Source organism: Haematobia irritans, chromosome 3 (assembly GCF_050003625.1).
Source record: "Haematobia irritans isolate KBUSLIRL chromosome 3, ASM5000362v1, whole genome shotgun sequence".
NCBI lineage: Eukaryota > Metazoa > Arthropoda > Insecta > Diptera > Muscidae > Haematobia > Haematobia irritans.
The window spans coordinates 60,367,709-60,380,229 of NC_134399.1; the positions used below are offsets into that span (position 1 = coordinate 60,367,709).

At 33.6% G+C, this 12,521-nt stretch overlaps 1 protein-coding gene across 1 annotated transcript in view; it reads left to right on the top strand.

Moving 5' to 3' along the window:
* Positions 1-12,521, top strand: part of LOC142230949 (uncharacterized) — a 33,058-nt gene that overhangs the window by 5,483 nt on the left and 15,054 nt on the right. The gene's annotated exons all lie outside the window — the stretch shown is intronic.

Genomic DNA, 12,521 nt, shown 5'->3' on the forward strand with positions numbered 1-12,521 from the left:
GAAACTTGGCACAAGTAGTTGTTATTGATGTAGGTCGGATGGTATTGCAAATGGGCCATATCGGTCCACTTTTACGTATAGCCCCCATATAAACGGACCCCCCAATTTGGCTTGCGATTGCTCTAAGAGAAGCAAATTCCATCCGATCCGGCTGAAATTTGGTACATGGTGTTAGTATATGGTGTCTAACAACCATGCAAAAATTGGTCCATATCAAAGAAGTTTCTACGCAATCCATGGTGGAGGGTACATAAGCTTCGGCCTGGCCGAACTTACGGCCGTACATACTTGTTTTTACATATATTCCAGATATGTTCGGAAGATTCCGAAAAAATGTTCAACATTACATTGCACTATATTAAATTTTGAACTGTAAAATGTGTCTTATTAAAGACCTAAAGTCAGAAAAGAACAGTGTTTGATATAAACGAAATGGACTGTGTTGTTGTTTCAAAAATAACTTTTTTTATTGAAAAAATAAAAATTTTGTAACAAACGAATTTTTTTTGTTGATAAAAGTTTAAAATTTTCGAAGCAATTCAAAAACTCTAGCAAAAGAAAAACGTTTTCGGTACACGTTTTCCAAACGTTTTTTTCTTTGCGTGTAGTGGTCAGAGTATAATAACTTTGATCTGCCAAAAAATGTGCTTACCAAAAATATTGATTTTAGACCCATTAAAATATATACCGATCGACTCAGAATCACCTCCTGAGTCGATCTAGCCCTTGGTGTCCGTCCGTCCGTCCATGTATTTGTTGTTCGCTGGATTCCGGTCGCAATTATTAACCGATTTTGATGAAATTTGGTATGTGGGGCTTTTTTGGCACAAGGACGAACACTATTGAAAAAAAATAAGATCAAATTTAGATATAGCTCCCATATATACATCGCCCGATTTCGATAAATGGGGTCAGATTGCGCTCAGTTACTAACCGAACGGCGTTACATTTATAACAAAGAAATCCAATTGACTGCCCTTTATGCACGCAGAGAAGGAACATGATTGTCACAATCATATTCGAAGAGCAAAATAATATGATAGCAGCTATTTTTGCGGCGACCATGTAACATTTTAACCTGCAACCATGTTGGCTCAGTGAACATGGTTCTACGAAAAATATAATTATCCTCATCTAAAATGTTATTATATTGATAAAAAGAATTTTGTTTCCATTAAAAGACAATGGTCACGATCTAAAATGTTATATTATTCGTCAAAAATGTTTTTCTTCTAGTTAAAAGAACATGGTCACAACCTAAAATCTTTTGATTTTTATGAAAAAACTTTTTTCGTCGTCGAAAAAAGGACGCCACTTGAGAAAAGAAAACACAAAATCAACTTTGTTTATTTGTTTTTATTTATTTATAAACTAATTCATTGTTTATTTGTATTTATAATGTCGTGCACACAAACATCACATATTTTTACACACTCTAGTTTGGTTCAATTTCAACAATAAGTAATCATTCCATATTTACTTCGTGCCCATCAAATGTACAAACGCAGACATCATGTAACTGCAAATAAAAATAAATTATACCATATATCAAAATGCAGAACAAAAACCAGGTACATTTTTTTCAATTACAATTTCTTTTTTTGTATTCACATAAAACCACGTGCCATTTCTGAATAAATAAATTAACACAAAACACAATAATTCCGTATTCTCCGTTCATTCCAAGAAACAATCAACACACGACTGTCGCTGCAAAAAAATTAAAAAATTAAATGGTACGAAAACAATGTACATGGTCTTTATGGCCATGTAATGGTTCTAGACATGTCTATACGTATACTATAAAAATACTTTTTTCTCTGCAAAAAAGTAAAAAACAAGTATATACGGCCGTAAGTTCGGCCAGGCCGAAGCTTTTGTACCCTCCATCATGGATTGCGTAGAAACTTCATTTAAACACTGCCATCCACAATCGAATTACTTAAGTTGCGGTAACGTTTGCCGATGGCAAGGTATCTTAAAACCTCCTAACACCATCTTCTAAATTGTATGTAAGTCCATACGTGGTATATATTAAATCAAAAAAGATCGATCCAACACGTATATAATTCAGTTTGACAAAGAAGACATAAAATTTTGACAAAATTTTCTACAGAAATAGAATTTTAACAAAATTTTCTATAGAAATAAAAATTTTGACAAAATTTTCTATAGAAAGAAAATTTTGACAAAAATTTCTACAGAAACAAAATTTTAACAAAATTTTCTATAGAAATAAACTTTTGACAAAATTTTCTATAGAAATAAAACCTTGGTAGATTATTTTTGGCTCGAGTGGCAACCATGATTATGAACCGAATAAAATTTGCACAAAATTTTCTATAGAAATAAAATTTTGACAACATTTTCTACAGAAATAGAATTTTAACAAAATTTTCTATAGAAATAAAAATTTTGACAAAATTTTCTATAGAAAGAAAATTTTGACAAAAATTTCTACAGAAATAAAATTTTAACAAAATTTTCTATAGAAATAAACTTTTGACAAAATTTTCTATAGAAATAAAACCTTGGTAGATTATTTTTGGCTCGAGTGGCAACCATGATTATGAACCGAATAAAATTTGCACAAAATTTTCTATAGAAATAAAATTTTGACAAAATTTTCTATAGAAATAAAATTTTGACAATGATGAAAATTTTATTATGAACCGAATAAAATTTTAACAAAATTTTCTCTAGAAATAAAATTTTGACAAAATTTTCCATAGAAATAAAATTTTGACAAAATTTTCTATAGGAATAAAATTTTGGTAGATTATTTTTGGCTCTAGTGGCAACCATGATTATGAACCGATATGGACCAATTTTTGTGTGATTGGACCAATATTGGTATGGTTGTTAGCGACCATATACTAACACCACGTGCCTAATTTGAACCGGATCGGATGAATTTTTCTCCTCCAAGAGGCTCCGGAGGTCAAATCTGGAGAATGTTTTATATGGGGGCCATATATAATTATGGACCGATATGGACCAATTCTGGCACGGTTGTTAAAGATCATATACTAACACCATGTTACAAATTACAACTGGATTGGATGAAATTTGCTTCTCTTGGAGACTTCGCAAGCCAAATCTGGGGATCGGTTTATATGGGGGCTATATATAATTATGAACCGATGTGGACCAATTTTTGCATGGTTGTTAGAGACCATATACCAATATCATGTACCACATTTCAGGCGGATCGGATGAAATTTGCTTCTCTTTGAGGCTCCGCAACCCAAATCTGGGGATCGGTTTATATGGGGGCTATATATAATTAAGGACCGATATGGACCAATTTTTGCATGGTTGTTAGAGACCATATACCAACATCATGTACCAAATTTCAGCCGGATCGGATGAAATTTTCTTCTCTTTGAGGCTCCGCAAGCCAAATCTGGGGATCGGTTTATATGGGGGCTATATATAATTATGGACCGATGTGAACCAATTTTTGCATGGTTGTTAGAGACCATATACCAACACCATGTACCAAATTTTAGCCGGATCGGATGAAATTTGCTTCTCTTTTAGGCTCCGCAAGCCAAATCTTGGGATCGGTTTATATGGGGGCTATATATAATTATTGACTGATATGGACCAATTTTTGCATGGTTGTTAGAGACCATATACCAACACCATATACCAAATTTCAGCCGGATCGGATGAAATATGCTTCTGTTAGAGGCTCCACAAGCCAAATCTGAGGGTCCCTTTATATGGGGGCTATACGTAAAAGTGGACCGATATGGCCCATTTTCAATACCATCCGACCTACGTCGATAACAACTACTTGTGCCAAGTTTCAAGTCGATAGCTTGTTTCGTTCGGAAGTTAGCGTGATTTCAACAGACGGACGGACGGACATGCTTAGATCGACTCAGAATTTCACCACGACCCAGAATATATATACTTTATGGGGTCTTAGAGCAATATTTCGATGTGTTACAAACGGAATGACAAAGTTAATATACCCCCATCCTATGATGGAGGGTATAAAAAATTGAATGGTCAGGTACATGATTTTCCTGACCATATAATGGTCTCAAATTCTATCATTTAAATAATAGAACATGTTTGCGGCATTTGAGAACCATTTAAATGCTTATTGCCAACATATATTTTTCTCCGCTCGAAAATTATTTTTACAAAGACAAAATACATGGTTTTCGGAACAATTACATACTCTAAATAAGCATTAAATGGATGCGGCAACCATGTCCAAACATGGTTTTTTCTGTGCGTGTGTGTGCCAAATTTCATCGAAATCGGTTCCGATTTTGATATGCATTGCCCGATTTTTTCAAATTCAGCCACAAGTCCCTTATTTATCAACCGATCTGACTCAATGTTGGCCAAATCAATTTTTTTATAGCACATACTATACGTGCAAAAAAATCATTGAAATCGGTTCAGATTTAGATATAGCTCCCATATACATGTTTAACCGATTTTGCCAAATTTGGCCATAAAACTCTTATTTATAAACCGATCTTACTCAAAGCTTGCCAAACCTAATCTTCTATAATCATCGAAATCGGTTCAGATTTAGCTATAGCTCCCATATATATGTATCGCCCGATTTTTCCAAATTATAAACCGATCATACTTAAAGTTGGCCTACTCTAATATTCTATAGTACTAACTATAAGCACCCAAAATCATGGAAATCGGTTCAGATTTAGATGTAGCTCCCATATATATGCATTGCCCGATTTTCCAAAATGTGGTCATAATAGCCTTATTTATAAACCGATGTTATTGAAATTTAGCACAAAGTAACTTTCTGTGGTACCAACCAAACCTGCAAAATATCATCCGTTCAAATATCGGTTCAGATTTAGATGTACCTCCCATATATATGTTGCGCCCAATTTTGAAAAATGTCCCCTAATAACCTTATTTTGACCATCATTTATTAATTTTCGACTTCATTTATTAACCGATCATACCGATCAAATTTAGCACAAGGTAACCTTCTGTGGAAAATTTCATCCAAATCGATTCAGATGTAGATATAGCTCCCATATATGTGCTTCGCTCGATTTTCCCAAATTTTAGCCACAAGACACTTATTTATTAACTAATGTTATTCAAATATCTAATATTGAAGTATTAGCCGATGGCAAGTATCGATTAAAGGTAGACAAAGAGATATAGGAAAATTTCCTTTCCATGTATGTTTCCTTAAGTTTTGAAAGGATTGAATACTTCTTAGTACGAATGAACTAAAGTATTTTTCTATGCCAAGTGTTATTCGTATGTATGATAAGCTTTCTATAATAAAGGAAGCCAGAATTATCATTTTGTACGAAATTTTACTAAATTTGAGGAAACTTGGTTTTAGTTCATATTTTGTTTGTTTTTACGAATGCTTTGTTGTCAGTGAATAGAATTTTCTTGTTCAGTAGTAAATTCTTATACCCAGCGAAGAAAACATTATTAGTAAAATTCCATGCTTTTTCTAGTTAATGAACTGTTTCTAACTGCTTTAAGTTTAGGATTTTTTTACTGAAGCAAGTAAATTTTATTATTTTAAACAAAAATTTAAATTAATGGAAATAAATTGGCTAAACTAAATTGATGAGCATTTTTTCCTTTAGTTCCGAAGGCACTTTTTTCTTGGTGTACTGAAACCTCAAAATGTGTATTATTGAAGAAAAGTGTATATACATAAATGCTTGATATAAACGAAATGGACTGTGATTTTGGAAAAAAAAATATTTTTTATTGCAAACATAATAATTCTGTCACAAGAAGTTGTTTTAGTATTAAAAACAGTTTGAACTTTTCCAGAAATTCAAAACAGCGAAAAACCGTTTACGGCGCCCTTTAGTTTCTATATTACAAATTTTAATATATAATTTTAAATTGGTTTCAATTAAAACAACTAATCCCCGTTGACCTCAACAAACACTGAGTGAAAAAGATAAAATGCAACAATTTTCTGGAAACTAACATAAATCATAAATTTTGCATATAAAAACATCGATTTGACAGCGAAACAAAGCTAATAAATTCAATGAAAACAAATAAAATCTAAATTGATGTGAATATTTACAAAATATTATTAAAACAAAATTAACCACATATACTAAACAAGCTGATTTAATAAGCAAAAGATCGGTTTATATGGGGGCTATATATAATTAAGGACCGATATGGACCAATTTTTGCATGGTTGTTAGAGACCATATACCAACATCATGTACCAAATTTCAGCCGGATCGGATGAAATTTTCTTCTCTTTGAGGCTCCGCAAGCCAAATCTGGGGATCGGTTTATATGGGGGCTATATATAATTATGGACCGATGTGAACCAATTTTTGCATGGTTGTTAGAGACCATATACCAACACCATGTACCAAATTTTAGCCGGATCGGATGAAATTTGCTTCTCTTTTAGGCTCCGCAAGCCAAATCTTGGGATCGGTTTATATGGGGGCTATATATAATTATTGACTGATATGGACCAATTTTTGCATGGTTGTTAGAGACCATATACCAACACCATATACCAAATTTCAGCCGGATCGGATGAAATATGCTTCTGTTAGAGGCTCCACAAGCCAAATCTGAGGGTCCCTTTATATGGGGGCTATACGTAAAAGTGGACCGATATGGCCCATTTTCAATACCATCCGACCTACGTCGATAACAACTACTTGTGCCAAGTTTCAAGTCGATAGCTTGTTTCGTTCGGAAGTTAGCGTGATTTCAACAGACGGACGGACGGACATGCTTAGATCGACTCAGAATTTCACCACGACCCAGAATATATATACTTTATGGGGTCTTAGAGCAATATTTCGATGTGTTACAAACGGAATGACAAAGTTAATATACCCCCATCCTATGATGGAGGGTATAAAAAATTGAATGGTCAGGTACATGATTTTCCTGACCATATAATGGTCTCAAATTCTATCATTTAAATAATAGAACATGTTTGCGGCATTTGAGAACCATTTAAATGCTTATTGCCAACATATATTTTTCTCCGCTCGAAAATTATTTTTACAAAGACAAAATACATGGTTTTCGGAACAATTACATACTCTAAATAAGCATTAAATGGATGCGGCAACCATGTCCAAACATGGTTTTTTCTGTGCGTGTGTGTGCCAAATTTCATCGAAATCGGTTCCGATTTTGATATGCATTGCCCGATTTTTTCAAATTCAGCCACAAGTCCCTTATTTATCAACCGATCTGACTCAATGTTGGCCAAATCAATTTTTTTATAGCACATACTATACGTGCAAAAAAATCATTGAAATCGGTTCAGATTTAGATATAGCTCCCATATACATGTTTAACCGATTTTGCCAAATTTGGCCATAAAACTCTTATTTATAAACCGATCTTACTCAAAGCTTGCCAAACCTAATCTTCTATAATCATCGAAATCGGTTCAGATTTAGCTATAGCTCCCATATATATGTATCGCCCGATTTTTCCAAATTATAAACCGATCATACTTAAAGTTGGCCTACTCTAATATTCTATAGTACTAACTATAAGCACCCAAAATCATGGAAATCGGTTCAGATTTAGATGTAGCTCCCATATATATGCATTGCCCGATTTTCCAAAATGTGGTCATAATAGCCTTATTTATAAACCGATGTTATTGAAATTTAGCACAAAGTAACTTTCTGTGGTACCAACCAAACCTGCAAAATATCATCCGTTCAAATATCGGTTCAGATTTAGATGTACCTCCCATATATATGTTGCGCCCAATTTTGAAAAATGTCCCCTAATAACCTTATTTTGACCATCATTTATTAATTTTCGACTTCATTTATTAACCGATCATACCGATCAAATTTAGCACAAGGTAACCTTCTGTGGAAAATTTCATCCAAATCGATTCAGATGTAGATATAGCTCCCATATATGTGCTTCGCTCGATTTTCCCAAATTTTAGCCACAAGACACTTATTTATTAACTAATGTTATTCAAATATCTAATATTGAAGTATTAGCCGATGGCAAGTATCGATTAAAGGTAGACAAAGAGATATAGGAAAATTTCCTTTCCATGTATGTTTCCTTAAGTTTTGAAAGGATTGAATACTTCTTAGTACGAATGAACTAAAGTATTTTTCTATGCCAAGTGTTATTCGTATGTATGATAAGCTTTCTATAATAAAGGAAGCCAGAATTATCATTTTGTACGAAATTTTACTAAATTTGAGGAAACTTGGTTTTAGTTCATATTTTGTTTGTTTTTACGAATGCTTTGTTGTCAGTGAATAGAATTTTCTTGTTCAGTAGTAAATTCTTATACCCAGCGAAGAAAACATTATTAGTAAAATTCCATGCTTTTTCTAGTTAATGAACTGTTTCTAACTGCTTTAAGTTTAGGATTTTTTTACTGAAGCAAGTAAATTTTATTATTTTAAACAAAAATTTAAATTAATGGAAATAAATTGGCTAAACTAAATTGATGAGCATTTTTTCCTTTAGTTCCGAAGGCACTTTTTTCTTGGTGTACTGAAACCTCAAAATGTGTATTATTGAAGAAAAGTGTATATACATAAATGCTTGATATAAACGAAATGGACTGTGATTTTGGAAAAAAAAATATTTTTTATTGCAAACATAATAATTCTGTCACAAGAAGTTGTTTTAGTATTAAAAACAGTTTGAACTTTTCCAGAAATTCAAAACAGCGAAAAACCGTTTACGGCGCCCTTTAGTTTCTATATTACAAATTTTAATATATAATTTTAAATTGGTTTCAATTAAAACAACTAATCCCCGTTGACCTCAACAAACACTGAGTGAAAAAGATAAAATGCAACAATTTTCTGGAAACTAACATAAATCATAAATTTTGCATATAAAAACATCGATTTGACAGCGAAACAAAGCTAATAAATTCAATGAAAACAAATAAAATCTAAATTGATGTGAATATTTACAAAATATTATTAAAACAAAATTAACCACATATACTAAACAAGCTGATTTAATAAGCAAAAGATGAATGAATTGGTGGCGGAATAAATTAACATGAATCAAATCGCATCATTAATGACATTTTTGTCAAAGACCCTATGAACTTCGTGGAATATACCAATGACATTGCACTTTTGCACTATAGTTCGTTGAGGATTTGGTCATTTTGTCGTTGTTTAAATCACTGAAATGGTATTTTTAACAAATTGCCAATAGTATAATAAAATAAGAGCAGAGACCGCTAAATTAAATATGAAAATATTTGCAAAATAGATTTATTATATAAAATTGCAAAAAGAAGTCAAATATAGTTTGCTTTTGTCGCAAAGCAAATAAAAAAGATTTTAAATATTTTTTGAACCGCTTCCCATACTTTCAACGAAAATACTTTATAACAAAGGAAAAAAATTACTTGAAAACAAACGAGTAAAGTACAGAGTCCGGGGGGGGGGGGGGGGTTGTACTAACTAAAGATTATACAACCTAAATTTCAGTAAACGCAATTTATAACATACAATATAAAGGACAAATTTCTTAAAAAATTTAAAATAATTTTTAATTGAAAGAATGACACTAATCCTTGCTTAAAAAACTGTTTTATTTCAATCTTTGTTATTAGAAACCGTGCCCGTCTGTTAAAGTTGTATGTTTTTAAAGAAAGAATTAACCAACATATTGAATCCTTGGATTGAAGACAAAAACTTCAATAACAGGCTACTATTTAATTTGAGGATTTTACATATTTAATTAATTTTTATATCCACCACCATAGAATGGTGATGGGGGTATAATAAGTTTGTCATTCCGTGTGTAACACATCGAAATATCGACTTGATCAGGGAGAAATTCTAAGACGATATAAGCATGTCCGTCTGTCTGGCTGTCTGTTGTAATCACGCTACAGCCTTCAATAATTGCGCTATCGTCCTGAAATTTGGAACAGATTCGTTTTTTGGTTGCAGGCAGGTCAAGTTTGAAGGTGGGCTATATCGGTCCAAGTTTTGATATAGCCCCCATACACTCAAAAAAAAGTGAACTCTCTATTTCACTAAAGCCAATTTAACTTTATCATAGTTCATGGAATTATTATGTTTGGAGAAAGTTGCCTTTACTTTAATAATTTTTTGTTTACGTTAGTTAAATTAACTAAAATCGAGGAAAAAAATATACTCAAATGAAGCATAAAGATTAACTAAATTCGTGTATTCCACAAAATAGTTCAGAATTTCTTTAAATTTGTAAATTTTACCAAAAAGGCGTCCATCATGAACTTCGTATGTCACTAAAGACATTCTTGCAATTTTGAACTCCAAGTTTTTCCTTCAAACTACAAAATTTTCTTTAACAAGTGAAAAAAACTTAGTTATGTCTAATAAATTTTCTTGAATTTGTCGAAAAATATTTACTTATTTTTATGACATCGGCGTGATGCCAACGTTTGTAATACTGTTTAGTTAAAATTTTCTACAAATATTCAAAATTTTCTAAAATTAACCGAAAGTTATCTTCCTGGTGGGTTCACTGTTTTTTCAGTGTATAAACCGATTTCTCGATTTAGGATCTTGGGCTTATAAAAAACGTAGTTTTTGTCCAATTAACCTGAAATTGAAAATCTGGAGGTACTTGAGGACCATAAAGAGGTGTGCCGAAAATGGTGCCCATCGGACCATGTTTTAGTATAGCCCCCATATAGACCAATTTCAGGATTATGCTTCTTGGGCGTTTAGAAACTGTATTTTTTATCCGATTTGCCTGAAATTGAAAATCTAGAGGTATTTTAAGACCATAAAGAGGTGTGTCGAAAATGGTATCGGTCCATGTTTTGGTATAGCCCCCATATAGACCGATCTCCCGATTTTGCTTCTTGGGCTTCCAGAAACTGTATTTACTATCCGAATTGCCTGAAATTGGAAATTTAGGGGTATTTGGGGACCTTAAAGAGGTGTGTCGAAAATGGTCCGTATCGGTCCATGTTTTGGTATAGCCTCCATATAGACCGATCTCCCGATTTTATTTCTTGGGCTTCTCGAATCCGTAGTTTTTATCCACATTTCCGGAAATTAGAAATATAGACGTATCTTGGGACCATGTTTTGGTATAGGCCCTATATAGACTGATCTCTCGATTTTACTTCTTGGGCTTCTAGAATTCGTAGTTTTCACCAATTCGTCTGAAAGTGGAATTCTAGAGGTATTTGAGGAACATTAAGAGGTGGTGAGTGTTGGTCCAAGTTTTGGTGTAGGCCCCATATCGACCTAACTCCCGAATTTATTTCTAGGACTTCAAATCAAGGCGTTATTTCATCATATACACGATATGTTTATGATTTCTCTAAAACTCAAACAAAATTAGTTCTCAAATCAAAATCTGAGCTGGTCTTCATAGGTAGAATCTTTAATTTTTTTCTTCGGGAAGCGTACTGGTTGAACTGATTTGTTTGGGAGAAGATTTGTCATCAAACCCCCTAAAATGCTATATATTATCAAGTAACCCGCTTCGACGACGAGTTTTCAAAGTAAACTATTATATTTGATTCATGGTGGTGGGTACTTAAGATTCGGTCCAGCCGATCTTACTGCTGTATATACTTGTTATACCCTCCATCATAGGATGGGGGTATATTAACTTTGTCATTCCGTTTGTAACACATCGAAATATTGCTCTAAGACCCCATAAAGTATATATATTCTGGGTCGTGGTGAAATTCTGAGTCGATCTAAGCATGTCCGTCCGTCCGTCCGTCCGTCCGTCCGTCCGTCCGTCCGTCCGTCCGTCTGTTGAAATCACGCTAACTTCCGAACGAAACAAGCTATCGACTTGAAACTTGGCACAAGTAGTTGTTATCGATGTAGGTCGGATGGTATTGAAAATGGGCCATATCGGTCCACTTTTACGTATAGCCCCCATATAAAGGGACCCTCAGATTTGGCTTGTGGAGCCTCTAACAGAAGCATATTTCATCCGATCCGGCTGAAATTTGGTACATTGTGTTGGTATATGGTCTCTAACAACCATGCAAAAATTGGACGACATCGGTCCATAATTATATATAGCCCCCATATAAACCGATCCCCAGATTTGGCTTGTGGAGCCTCTAAGAGATGCATATTTAATCCGATCCGGCTGAAATTTGGTACATGGTGTTGGTATATGGTCTCTAACAACCATGCAAAAATTGGTCGACATCGGTCCATAATTATATATAGCCCCCATATAAACCGATCCCCAGATTTGGCTTGTGGAGCCTCTAAGAGATGCATATTTAATCCGATCCGGCTGAAATTTGGTACATGGTGTTAGTATATGTTCTCTAACAATCATGCAAAAACTGGTCGACATCGGTCCATAATTATATATAGCCCCCATATAAACCGATCCCCAGATTTGGCTTGCGGAGCCTCAAAGAGAAGCAAATTTCATCCGATCCGGCTGAAATTTGGTACATGATGTTGGTATATGGTCTCTAACAACCCGCAAAAATTGGTCCACATCGGTCCTTAATTATATATAGCCCCCATATAAACCGATCCCCAGATTTGGTT